The 12,202-nt window shown below is 39.4% G+C and overlaps 1 long non-coding RNA gene across 1 annotated transcript; it reads left to right on the top strand.

The window, feature by feature from the left end:
- Nucleotides 1-745: 745 nt before the first annotated feature.
- LOC306644801 lies at nucleotides 746-4,436 on the top strand. The gene is made up of 3 exons (XR_013759477.1): nucleotides 746-834; nucleotides 1,931-2,066; nucleotides 3,555-4,436. It is a non-coding gene; the product is annotated as an uncharacterized lncRNA (long non-coding RNA).
- The last annotated feature ends 7,766 nt before the right edge of the window (nucleotides 4,437-12,202 follow it).

Below are 12,202 nucleotides of genomic sequence, written 5' to 3'. Positions count from 1 at the left end.
AATACCTCATTACACCTTTATTAGGAGCCCTGGAGAAATCTGTTATTGGAAAAAACTCAACTTCACCTGAGCAACTGGTTTGGTTCTTCTCTTTTGGGCATGGAAAACCTAATTATAGATAGCATTGCCGGATGAGATACAGGACATCCAGATAAAACTGAATTTTAGATAAATAATAAATAAATTTTAGTATAAGTATATTCTAAATGTAGCATATAGAATCCTAACATTATTGATTTTTATCAGAAATTTAACTCTAACTAGGGTTCCTATTGTTGCTACTATGATTATTATTTTTCTATATCTGATGACCCCAACTGCAGAGTGTTTTACTATCTCTGATCTGTGCTCTTTAAAGAATCTTAAAGGCAAATGTGCCATTGCAGCTTTTTAACAAGCATGGTATGTATTTGGCTTTACTTTTCTTTCTTGTTTATTTATTCCTTTCACCTTCTTTTCTTCATTAAGAAATGTATTTGTTATACATATGTCAATAAGGAGCACTAAAACTTTGCTTGGGTCAACAGTGATTGCTGAGGCCTGGGAAGCGCTGGGGAGGGGTAGAGAGGAGAAGGAGGGTGGATGGATATGGTCAATACATACTTAGTATATGTATGAAAATATCACAGAGAATTCCATTAGCATGTATAATTAATATGTGTTAAAAATCAAGTTTAATTAAAATAAAGCTTTGCTTGGATGTTAACAGCAACAACACATCTTTGAGTACTTATGAAGAGTCAAACTTTGAACTAAGTCCTGCAGATGTAAATATGAGAAATACCTGCGGTCCAGTCTCAAAGAGCCCAAATCAGGTGGAAAAGATGTGACAATGTAAGTAGTCAAAATGCAGAGAGATGAATGAGGTGGGCCAAGGTCACACAGCTAATTCATGGCAGAACTAAAATGTGTTTTGTTGTGTAACATCCCACGTAGTTGGCTAATACATAACCCTTTTCTTATACCTGTCCACTTAACACCTATGGGACTCTCTGCAGTGGACACTCACTGGTCTTCCTAGGCACTGTTTCCCCCGGAGTGCCGTACTCTTTTGGGAAGTGGGAAATAGTTCTTCCTCTTACTCAAATGTGCTGTTAGTAGGACCTACCAATCAGAATACTTCTTTATCATGAATGGTTCATTCAGGATGTGGGCATGACCCAAGCCAGGCCAGAGTCCTTCCCCAAGAATTTCCAAATTGTAACAAGACAAAGGATAGCACCTCCCTGGTGCCAAAGATGCAGATGAACATGTAAGTGACAGCCATGTCCCCTGCTGTATGGAGGAAGCCAGGCTGAGCACACAGAGGTGACATGCAGGGAGCAGTAGAGTTCCTGCAACCTTCTGGGCTCTAATTTCAGCTATTCTTAAAGTTTAGCTGCAAGTCTGCTAATTCCGTTTAGCCTAACAAATTTGAGTTGTGTTTCTGTCACTTGCAACCAAAGGGGTTTGGCTAACAGAAGTAGTGAGAATTGAATTGCTATTAGTATTTTCCCAATCCCTGAACCAGAAAGGGATGCCAGGGTGAGCTTTTGGAATTCGGTGGCCTACAGCATAGTTTACACAAAGCTGTTGATTCTGCTCCAGACAATACAGGAAAGCGCCTCTCCTTTTAAAGACACTGCTAAAACCAGTATGTTCAGAAAACTGCTTTCAAGATACCCTCAAGATGTTTTTGCTTATGACAGACTCGTGTTTAGCAAAATCAAGAAATCTTGCAGTGGAATAAAGCTGAATAACCAAGTCAACCTCAAAATCTCCAAATTAGCTTCTTACTGCTGTTATAATTGACCTCATTTTAAAGACAGGGAAATTAAAACCCAGAGAGGCAAAGTAGGCTATTCAAATTGGCACATATTTGGTTAAGTTTATCCTAGAATCTGTCTTGTCACTCAGAACATTGTTCTTCCCAAATGCTGTCTTTTAACAGCTGGATCTTTGATGTGGAAAGAAAACATTGATCGTGATGAACATAGAAGAAAAAAGAAGAAAAGAAAAAAACCTCTCAGGCTCTATGGTTGTTAATCATTCATCTGGGGAAGGCAACCTTGAGAATGCCGTCAGAGGTGATGTAGACTTGAACTTTCCCATTTTGGTCACACAATACAATCACTGGCAAATACTTTAAAAAATAAAAATTTTGGATTCTCCTCCAATCCCACCAAAACCTACTGAGTCAGAATATTGGGAAGGTGGGTACCAGGCTTTTCTACATTTCTAGTCCAAGGACCAACATTTAGGATTGCTGATGCAGATTTTTTTTGTCTATATTATCAGCTGTTTCATAAACAACACTTAGTAAAACTGTCTTTTGATTTCATTGATGTAAAATCAACACAACCCTTTATATAACCAGTGTAGCCTGCCTATTTAAGCAATGTTATACCTCATTTATTCAATTGAAGTTCATTAGTTTCTTGTAAGTTACTGGGTTCTGTGTGAGTCAGATAGAAATCCAACCATCAAGGAACCTAGAGGGAGAGGTTACACTTGCATATCTAAATACTCATATTCAAATTACTCATATATGCATATTCAAATGAGATCATCATGTCACTACTATGGGTTGGTGTTATAGGGGAAAAGTTGACTGGAATGGGAGAGGGCTTCTTGGAAGACTGTTTAAACTGAGCTCTGAAGGCCAGATAGGATTTGGCTTAGAACCTAGAGGAAGATCAACTCAAGAGAGAGTTAATAATCAGAGTCCAGACAAGGAGCAGGTAAAATTGTAATAACAGTGACTAGTACCTCACACGCACCAATTACTGCTACGGATACTTCACATGGTCATCTTGCTTAATCCTCACGACAAAGCAATGAATGCATAATTGCTTGCCTCTGTTATTACCCATCATTCCTCATTACACAGATGAGAAAACTAAGTTACAGATAACTCACCCAAGGTCACACACCAAATAAACTAAATGGAGAGTACATTCCTATTGCATTCAGTTCTTGTTTGCTGAATGAATGAATATCTTCATCCATTCACCAATATTTAAAAAATGAAGAAATGAAGGTTAAGCAAAGCTAGGGTACCCACCCAAGGTCACCCAGTTAATTGTTGGCAGTGCCAGGATTAGTGTCATTGTAGTGCACTTTCCACTCTGCCAAGCATGTAGTGTGGGACTGAGTGAGAGGAAAGGTTAGTATATCACCTTCTCTTAGTTAAAAATTATTTGGAAGAAATGTGGTATTTTGAAATGTAAATCCAGAACTGACCCAAGATATGGCTTTTCAATGCAGCTAAAGCATGGAAGAATGGGACTCGTTTTGGACAAATTTCATGTATAAAATGTTCTCAAAAGTAAAACACTGCACTCAGACAAGAAGGTCTCCAAAGGTTCTTCTAGTGTGGCTATTCTGTAGGATTCTAGGCAGGGGCTGAAGGAGGTTATACATATATGTCTCTAAGTTTAATGGACTGAAATACAGGCAGCCGTGAATAATCATGGTCTACAAAACCTATGTGGAGAGTCCGGGAAGCAGCTGTTAGATAAATGGAAAGGGTAGCATTCTTCGATTGAGTCCTGATTCTTCACTTACTGTTTCAGGTGATGCTGAGAAAGTCACTTGATGCATTTATGGAAAGCTCCAGGACCTAATCAATTTCTTCCTTCCAAAAGAGGGGACTTAGCAGGAGACAGCATCATTTTCTGTGATATTGCAAACTGAAGAAAAGACAGAGCAATCTATGATGAAGGCCACCTGGACACTTAGGGCTTGTTGTCTATTGTTTCCTCCTATACTGCACACCCCGTGGGATCCAGAGTTGAGAGCATTCCCTGCATTAAGCAGCAAGACAGGTTCATGTGCATTCCCTCTGTCACGCTGCATTTTTTAAGTAAAAGAAAATTTTAAAATATGGAAGTCGAGAGTTGTTTGTAATTCATTTTGACTGATGCTGTTGCACCTAATGCAATATTTAGCTGCTTTCCTTGTTTAGAAGTCTGAGAACAGCAGTGATCCTCAAAAATAGTCTTCATCTATTGTATTGCAAGATGGATGGAGAAAATTTTTTCCACACAGCAACAATGATTACATTTGAATTTATATAGCACCTGTCTCTGGAAAACCTCAGAGAGACTTTGAGAATATTTTTCATTCCTCATTTTAAGAAGCCTGTAAGGCCAGTTAAAGAGGTTCTTCTGCCATGTAGTCAGTCAGATTGTGACACCCTCACATGGCCTCCTGATTTCCTAAAGTTTCTCGAATCAGTTGTTTCACTGCCAAAGCCAAGGTCACCCCTGACCCAGGCACCAACAAACAGCACTGATTTATTGAGTCCCTGCAATTTGAACACATTAGCAGCTCTCTCATGAAAGCAAAGGCAAGAAAAGACCCTTGTCGTCTGTTCAAGGATCAGAGTCAATATTGAGGATGATTAGAGAAGAGGTTTACAAATATGGGAACAGAAAATCTAGAAAGAAACCCAAAGTGCTAGATTGGAATTGGAAACACAGAAGTAAACTCAGTATTGTTTTCAAACATATAATACATAGATGTACAAATAAACATAGATGCATGTTATATACATAAGTGTATGCCTATGTGTCAGTACATTATATCCACTCCTATATTTCTTCCCTCCATCTACAGAAAGGTACTGGAAAAAAGGCTATCTAGTAGCACTGTAGGAGCTGAACTCCCATATCTCACTTTCAAAATAGAATTTTTCCACTGAAGGGAACCAAGGCCTCATGGAAGAAGGGTTGGTTTCAAAGCTGGGACAGGAAGAGTGGAAGATGAGCCCCAAACATTTTTGGCAACAGAATGTAGAAAGGTGTGATAAGAATATAGGAATAATTCCAAAGGAAATAGGAGTCGGATTGAAGGGACTCCTACTGACTGAATCTGGGAAAGTTTAAGCATCAAAATAAATAATGATCGTAACAGTTTACCACCTGTTGTATAAAGTAGTGATCCTTGAATCCCTATTGAGGAAAGAAAGAAGAAAGCAGGGTGGCAGGAAGGGAGGGAGGGACAGAGAGACAGAGGGAGAGAAGCCTTAAGCCTTCCCTACAGTAAACACCAATAAACTGATGGACGATGTAGAAGAAAGGAGAAGATAGGAATAATCATTTGACGGCCATCATGGTGATGGCTACTCCAGGCAGAGATGAACAGGTGACAAAGCAGGTGGGTCGAGTTTTGTTGAAGTACGATATGCTGGTTAGTTTGTGTCTGTGATAAAATCAGTCACAAAGATTAAAATGTAATGACTTTAGAGTAGGAAAACCTAGCAAAAAGCAATTTGGGTACTCAAGGTTTGGCATCGCTAGGGGTTGGGTAGGTGACTTTAGGTGCCTCCTCAAGAAATGCTTTGGGGTGTGTGTGTGTGTGTGTGTGTGTGTGAGAGAGAGAGAGAGAGAGAGAGAGAGAGAGAGAGAGAGAGAGAGAGATGGGGGAAGAGCAAAAATATAACAAATGTTTGGAATTGAGTAAAACCTGGGTTAAAAGGATACAGGCACTCTTTTTGCATTGCCTCTGCAACATTTCTGAAAGCTTAATAATTAGTTAATCATCAGAATTCATTTTATGAGATTAGGTGAACATATACTCCAGTCTGAAGTACTTCCAATTCCTCCAGCACTTTCACCCCAAATGTAATGATTAAAAGTGTTCTTTCCATATCAGCTACTTGTTTGTTTATTCAATACACATTTTAATGCATTTAGTTTAAGGTTCAAGGCACAACTCAGATGATAAGAAAGGCAGAAATAAGATACAAAGCTTAAAAGTGAGAGAGTATATTTCATTGAGTAGTCAGGAGAAGCATCATAGAGAAGATGAGGTTTGAGATGAACCCTTCATGCTGGATAAAATGTGGTCAGGTGCTCACTTTGGCAGCAAATATACTAACACTGGAATGATACAGAGAATATTGCTATGATCCTTGGGCACGAATGACATGCAAATTTTTGAAGCATTCCATAAAAATATGTCGTCAAGGAGAAGACATTCAAGGATTCAGGTTAGAGGAAGAAGATGTAACAATGACATGCAGATGCAGAACCAGGGAGAGTGTTTGCATCAGTACTATTTAAATTGCTAGTGACAGAATTTCATTCCAACTATTTCAGAAAACAAATAGGGACCTTAATGATTCACGTAAAGGGAAAGTGTATGCTATGGTCTAGATATGAGATATCTCCCAAAATGTGTTGTGAGAGATAATACAAGAATGTTCAGAGTTGAAATGATTAGATTATGAGAGTGTCAACCAAGTCAGTGAATTAGTCCACTGATATGGATTAATTGGGTGGTAATTGTAGGCTGGTGGGGTCTGACTGGAGGAAATAGGTCATTGGGAGCATGTCTTTGGGTTTGTATTTGTCCCTGTTGTGTGGAGTTCTCTGCTTCCTTTTTGCTGTTTCCTGAGCTGCTTTCTACCGCCATGACTTTCCACCATGATGTTCCGCTTCACCTCTGGCCCAGAGCTAAAGAGTCAATCAACCATGGATTATACTTCTGAAACCAGGAGCCAAAATATGCTTTTCCTCCTTTTTGATCTTGTCAGATCTTTTGGTCACAATGATGAAAAACCTGACTTAAAGAGTGCATAAGCAGTGTAACTTCAGGTATAGCTAGAATCAGGTACTTGAAGACATGCTGTTAAAAATGGAGTCCATCTTATGACATTTGCTGGTAAATGAATAGATCGGGAGACTCATGCCAAGTGAAATAAATCAATCCCCAAAACCACAGGTTGAATGTTCTCTCTGATATGTGGATATTAACCTATAGCAAGGGGAATAGAAGTTTAGTGGATTAGACAAAGGAGAATGTAGAGAAGGGAGCAGGGATAGGAATAGGAAAGACAGTGGAATGAATCTGACTTAACTTTCCTGTATACATACATGAATATACCACAGTGAATTCAACCATCACATACCTCCACAAAATGGAGTCTTAATTAGAATAAAACATTCCATGCTTGTATAATTATATCAGAATGGACCGTACTGTCATGTACAACTAAAAAGAACCAATAAAAGAAATGGAGTCCTTTTTCTTTCTCTGTGTCTTGGCTGTGTTTCCCTCTCTCTGCTTCAGTTTCATTCTCAAAATAACTTTCCCTAGTGCTAAGTTGCAGTAGATAGATTTAAGAATTTGGTGGAAAAAAATGGTTTCTTATTTCCAATAGTTTCGAAAACAAAGTCCAGAACTCCACCATATTAGTTGAGCTTTGGTCATATGATGACTTAAGCATTGATCATTATAAAAAGAATGGAATGTTCAGATTGCCCAGTCTTGCCATGGATTCTTTCCTGGGGCTGGGAAGTGAGGTGGAACTTGAAGTAGTATTAACTCCCCTAGAACCATGAAGCCCGAGGGGTCGAAGCAGTTTCTCAAAGGAAAACTGGACTGTTACCAGAAGAAGAGAAGATGGGCATTGGCCAATCTAACCTTTCCAATGGGTGTCTGGGGGACACCAAACAGTCTCAGTTGACTCTGACATGAGAGATATTAAGGAGTATTGGAAATAAAGTGGGAAGCCAACTTGTGGTCATTATCTTGAAGGCCTGAAATGTTAGACTGTGATCATGATTTTTTTTTTAATGGTTACAGCAGGGATTGACACAGTCTTTCTATAAAAGGCCAGATAGTAAATATTTTAGGCTGAGCAGGCCAGATGGTCTCTGCCACAACTATTTAACTCTGCTGTTGTAGTGGGAAAGCAGCCACAGACAATACGCAAACAAATGAGCATGGCTGTGTGCCAATAAAACTTTATTTACAAAAATAGGTGTGATTTGGATTTGGCCTGTGGACTACAGTTTGCTGACCCTTGATTAGAGGAAACCATTGAAAACTTTGAGCCTACAAATTATATCATCAGAATTATTGCTTGGGAAGATGAACCTAGCTACTGAATGGAGAATGATCAGGGGGAATGGACTAAGAGTGGGAAGAAAGACTAGGAGACTGTTGGGATGGTCCACATGTTTGCAAGCTCAGGAAACAAATATAGCATTTACAAGCCAAATGCACAGGGACTCTGGCCTCACACACTTCAGCTGGCACAGAGCTGGATCTGTCTGTTCTTAGCTGACCTAGATTCTCACCATCTTGCCAGTTCAGCCACCTCTGAAATCCTATGCTGGAGTTTGTAAATCATCTCGGGAGTCTGATTATTCCTTTTCTTTGCTCTAGTGTTTTTGATTTTGAGAGCTAAGTCTGTACTATTTGTATGAGAGAGAAAAATCAATAGAAAGAAAAAGTTTAATAAAAAAAATACATTCTCCATTGACTTTAATTAACTTGGCCTTAGGTTTACAACTTTGGCAAGAATGGAATGAAAAAAAGAAGTTTTCACATCTCACCTTATATACCAAGCTTTTTAAGAATAAAATCTCAAATTAAAATCCAAATGGATCAGCAATTTATTTTCTTGCAACAAGTTGAGGGGAAAAAAATACAAGATATGTTTTCTTCTTATTCTTCTTATTGCATTCTTGTAGGATGTGACAAAGATGAGGCTGACACTTCCAGCCCCTGTGGGAAATGAGAGAGCACCAGAATCAGGTCAATGACTTATCTATGTTGTGGCGTAGGTAAGCCTGTTCTCTGGAATCGGATGGTCATAGCTTTGGTGTCTTCTGGAGTCTCATGACTTAGACCCCCAGTCTTTGAAACCTCTCTGGGCTTGCTTGTTTTGTCAACAACAGTGCTTTCTGCCTTGGGTTGTGGTTCTCTTCAGAGAAAGAATCATCAGAATCTATGATGTGGGTCCCTGCCTCCTGCCAGGTGCCTGCAGAGAGCCCTGGATTGAATGGACAATTCATATAAATCACATCTAAGACTTTTCTGTCATATGGAGTAATGAATGACTATTTAGATATGCATGTGTCTTAAATAGATGTAAACATGTATATTAGCCTAGTGTAAAGTACAAACACACACACACGAGAGGCTACACACATTCCATAAAGTCATGTATGCATTCAGTTGCATAATAGATACATGAATGAACATCTAATACCATAGTATACCATAGAGACACAATCAAACGGCCACACAAATATTGCATATTATTTTCTCTATATGTCTACAATGAATATCTAGACAATAAAAACACAAGTAGAACTACAGATATACTTAAAATTAAAAATAAAAATATGTCCAGGTATGTGTATGATGCACACATGCACAGCATCTACACATGTCTCTGTGCATCATAGGAGCAGGTCTCTTTCCTCTCTAGCTGCACTCTCTGCTGCTCTAATACTCTTGTCTTCCAAATTATATTCCAAGCGTTTTCCTGCTGTTCACAAATGGCAGGTACATTCCCACCTCAGGATCTTTGCACTGCTTGTTTCCTGTAAAGAGAACACCATTCCTAGCAGATCTCAAATCCTCTATTTCCTCTTGTCCTTGAAATCTCTGTTCAGACACCAGCTTCTTAATGAGATCTATGTAACAACTCTTGTCACTCAGTTAAAACTGCATCCGCCCACTGTAGTCCATGTCCCTGATCCGTCTTACTCCAGTCCAGCACTTTTCACTAAGAGATCATTTGATTAATTTATTTATTGTGCTTGATTTTTACCTTTATGCCCACTAAAATGAAATTGCTAAAGTTGGGCAGGGCTAAATGATTTGTTCACTAACGTACTGAAAGCTATTAGAACAGAGTCTGGTTCATGGTAGACACTTGGTATATATTTTTGAATGGACAAATAAATGAATCAGTGGATACACCCATATAAGTATATAATATCCATATATGTATGAGAGTATTTATTTATGTATTTATTTTTGGATCATATCTATATATTAAAAATGACATTCTTATCTATCAACAACTATCCAGGTGTAATCTGAGCATTTGCATACACATATTCAAAGAAAATAAAACATTTGCAATGGTGTGTGTGTATGTGTGTGTGTGGGGGAAGTATTCGCTCTTGCTGAATGTGTTCAGCAACTCACTAGATGTGGAAAGAGAAGCTGGGTCTAAGTGGTTTCCGGGTCACCCCAACTATAGGAAACTCTCATTATATTCACTATCCTGTTTTAGAAACGAGGCTACATTGAACACTGGGAGGTAGATTTTGGATTTTGAGACCTAAGTGGATTCCCAGGACCTAAAGTTCAGGAATTCTGTCTGCTACAAACTGCTATAACAAACTGGAACAGCATTTTGAAATGGAAAACCTTGCTGTAAAGTAAGGTAGAGGGACAAGGCAGAGTCGTTCTTACTCCCTTGGACCTGGGCTCAGACGTGTCTTTCAGGATTTCCGTCAGGCTCGTCCTGGGAATATGAACTAGACTTAGATGGGGACTTTGAAGTCAGAATCCACGACGTTTGGAGATTGGAGAAATCATAAAAAGTCACATGACTCTTTTCTCTGTTCTTGCCTGCTATCTGTTGGATGTCTGTGTTCTCCTAGATTCATAACTTAATCCCCAATGTGGTGGTATTTGGAAGTGAGGGACTCTGGGAGGTGATTTGGTCATAAGGGCTCTGCTCCCACAAATCAGATTAGTATTCTTACGAAAGAGGTCCCAGAGGGGTCCCTTATCCCTTCTGCCATGTGAGAAGATGCCCATTTATAGGCCAAGAAGCAGGTCCTATCTGACACTGAGTTGGACGGGCTTTAATTACGGACTTCTCAGCCTTCATAACTATGAGAAAAGCATTTATTTATAAGATACTCAATTGATAGTATTTTGCTATAGAAGCTCAAATGGACTAAGACATCTCCATTAGTAGTACACGTGTGTATGCGTGTTGGGGGGAGGTATGGGGTAGGGGAAAGTTTTAGAGATATTTTTATTTTTCACTGATAGTACAAAGAAACAAAGTCCAGATCTGAACTTCCATAGCAGTTGGATACAGAGTTCATTCTGAGACTCAGAAACCCCTGAGACCCCTCGAGACTCCTTAGGGACTACCAAAAATGAAATTGTCCTTCTGGGCTTTCTTATTGCCTGTAACTCCTCTGTAGTGATAAGGAAAATTTCCAGTTCCAAATCTCTTTCACATCCCTGTTCTCTGACCTAAAAACATCTTTAAAACATTACTGAAAGATGACCATAACATTTTTTCCCTCCAAATTGAGATACTTCTGAGAGTAAAGGGGGTGCTATTACTAGTTATTTCTCTTCTTGTTCTTCCTTCTCCTTATGTTGCTTTTCTTCCTTCTTTATTCTCATTATCGTTGAGTACCTGCTTTGTTGCCATATAACATGCAGGTTCTTCCTGAGAAATACAGTGATCTGCATAAATGACACTATGTTTGGTGCACATGTCTGTAATTTCAGTGACTCTGGAGGCCAAGGCAGGAGGATTGTAAATTTAAGGCCAGTCTTAGCAACTTAGCAAGGCCCTGAGCAACTTAGGGAGACCCTATCTCAAAAAAAAAAAAAAAAAAAAAATGACTGGGGATGTGGCTCAGTGATAGAGCACCCCTGGGTTCAATCCCTGGTACAAACAAACAAACAAAAAAACCCAAACATGACAAAAACAACAAAACCTCACTATGTGTCCTCATGGAGCACATGAGCTTTGTGAAGGAGGACGATGCTGACATATTCTTTCAACACATAGTTTTTAGGTGCATACTACATGTCTGTTGCTGTTTTAGACATGATGGATTCTGCAGTGACCAAAGTAAATAAAATTCCTGTCTTTGTGGAACTTAGAAATAGACATAAATCACTGCATAGTTGCAAAGTATGATTAATTCTCTGAAAGAAAGGTGTATCATCCTAGGAAAGTTGAATAGCACCCAGTCCTTCTCTGGCAGTGGGAATGACTCTACTAAGGAAATGGTGCTTAGGTACAGATGAGTGTAAGTGTCCACTAGACAGAAAGAGTGGCAGGGGAGAGACAGGGAAGAGCATGTGCTTGAGGCAGAAAGACACATAGTATCTTCAAGGAACCAGAAGACACAGTTGCAACTGAAGAACAGGCACAGAGGTACAGTGTGCAGGTGGGTGGGTAAAACAGGATGAGTCTGGAGGAGGAACAGAACAGACCTCATAGATGTTCTGAGGCTGGGGGAAGACCCTACCTCCACTGGCTGCCTGGAAAGGTGGTAAGTGCTGACATAGATCCTGGGGTATTGAAGCATGGTGGAGGGCACCAAAGCAGCTGCAGAGAGTGCTCAGGAAGATGAGCTTGCATCATAATCTCACATACAACCTTCCTGTGTGGTCACACACAGAAAAGGAAGTGGCAGTGAGTGACAAC

The sequence above is a fragment of the Sciurus vulgaris genome, assembly GCF_902686455.1.
Source record: "Sciurus vulgaris genome assembly, chromosome: 15".
NCBI lineage: Eukaryota > Metazoa > Chordata > Mammalia > Rodentia > Sciuridae > Sciurus > Sciurus vulgaris.
Note: the sequence above shows the minus strand (reverse complement) of the source record. Positions and strands in the feature narration are given on the sequence as shown.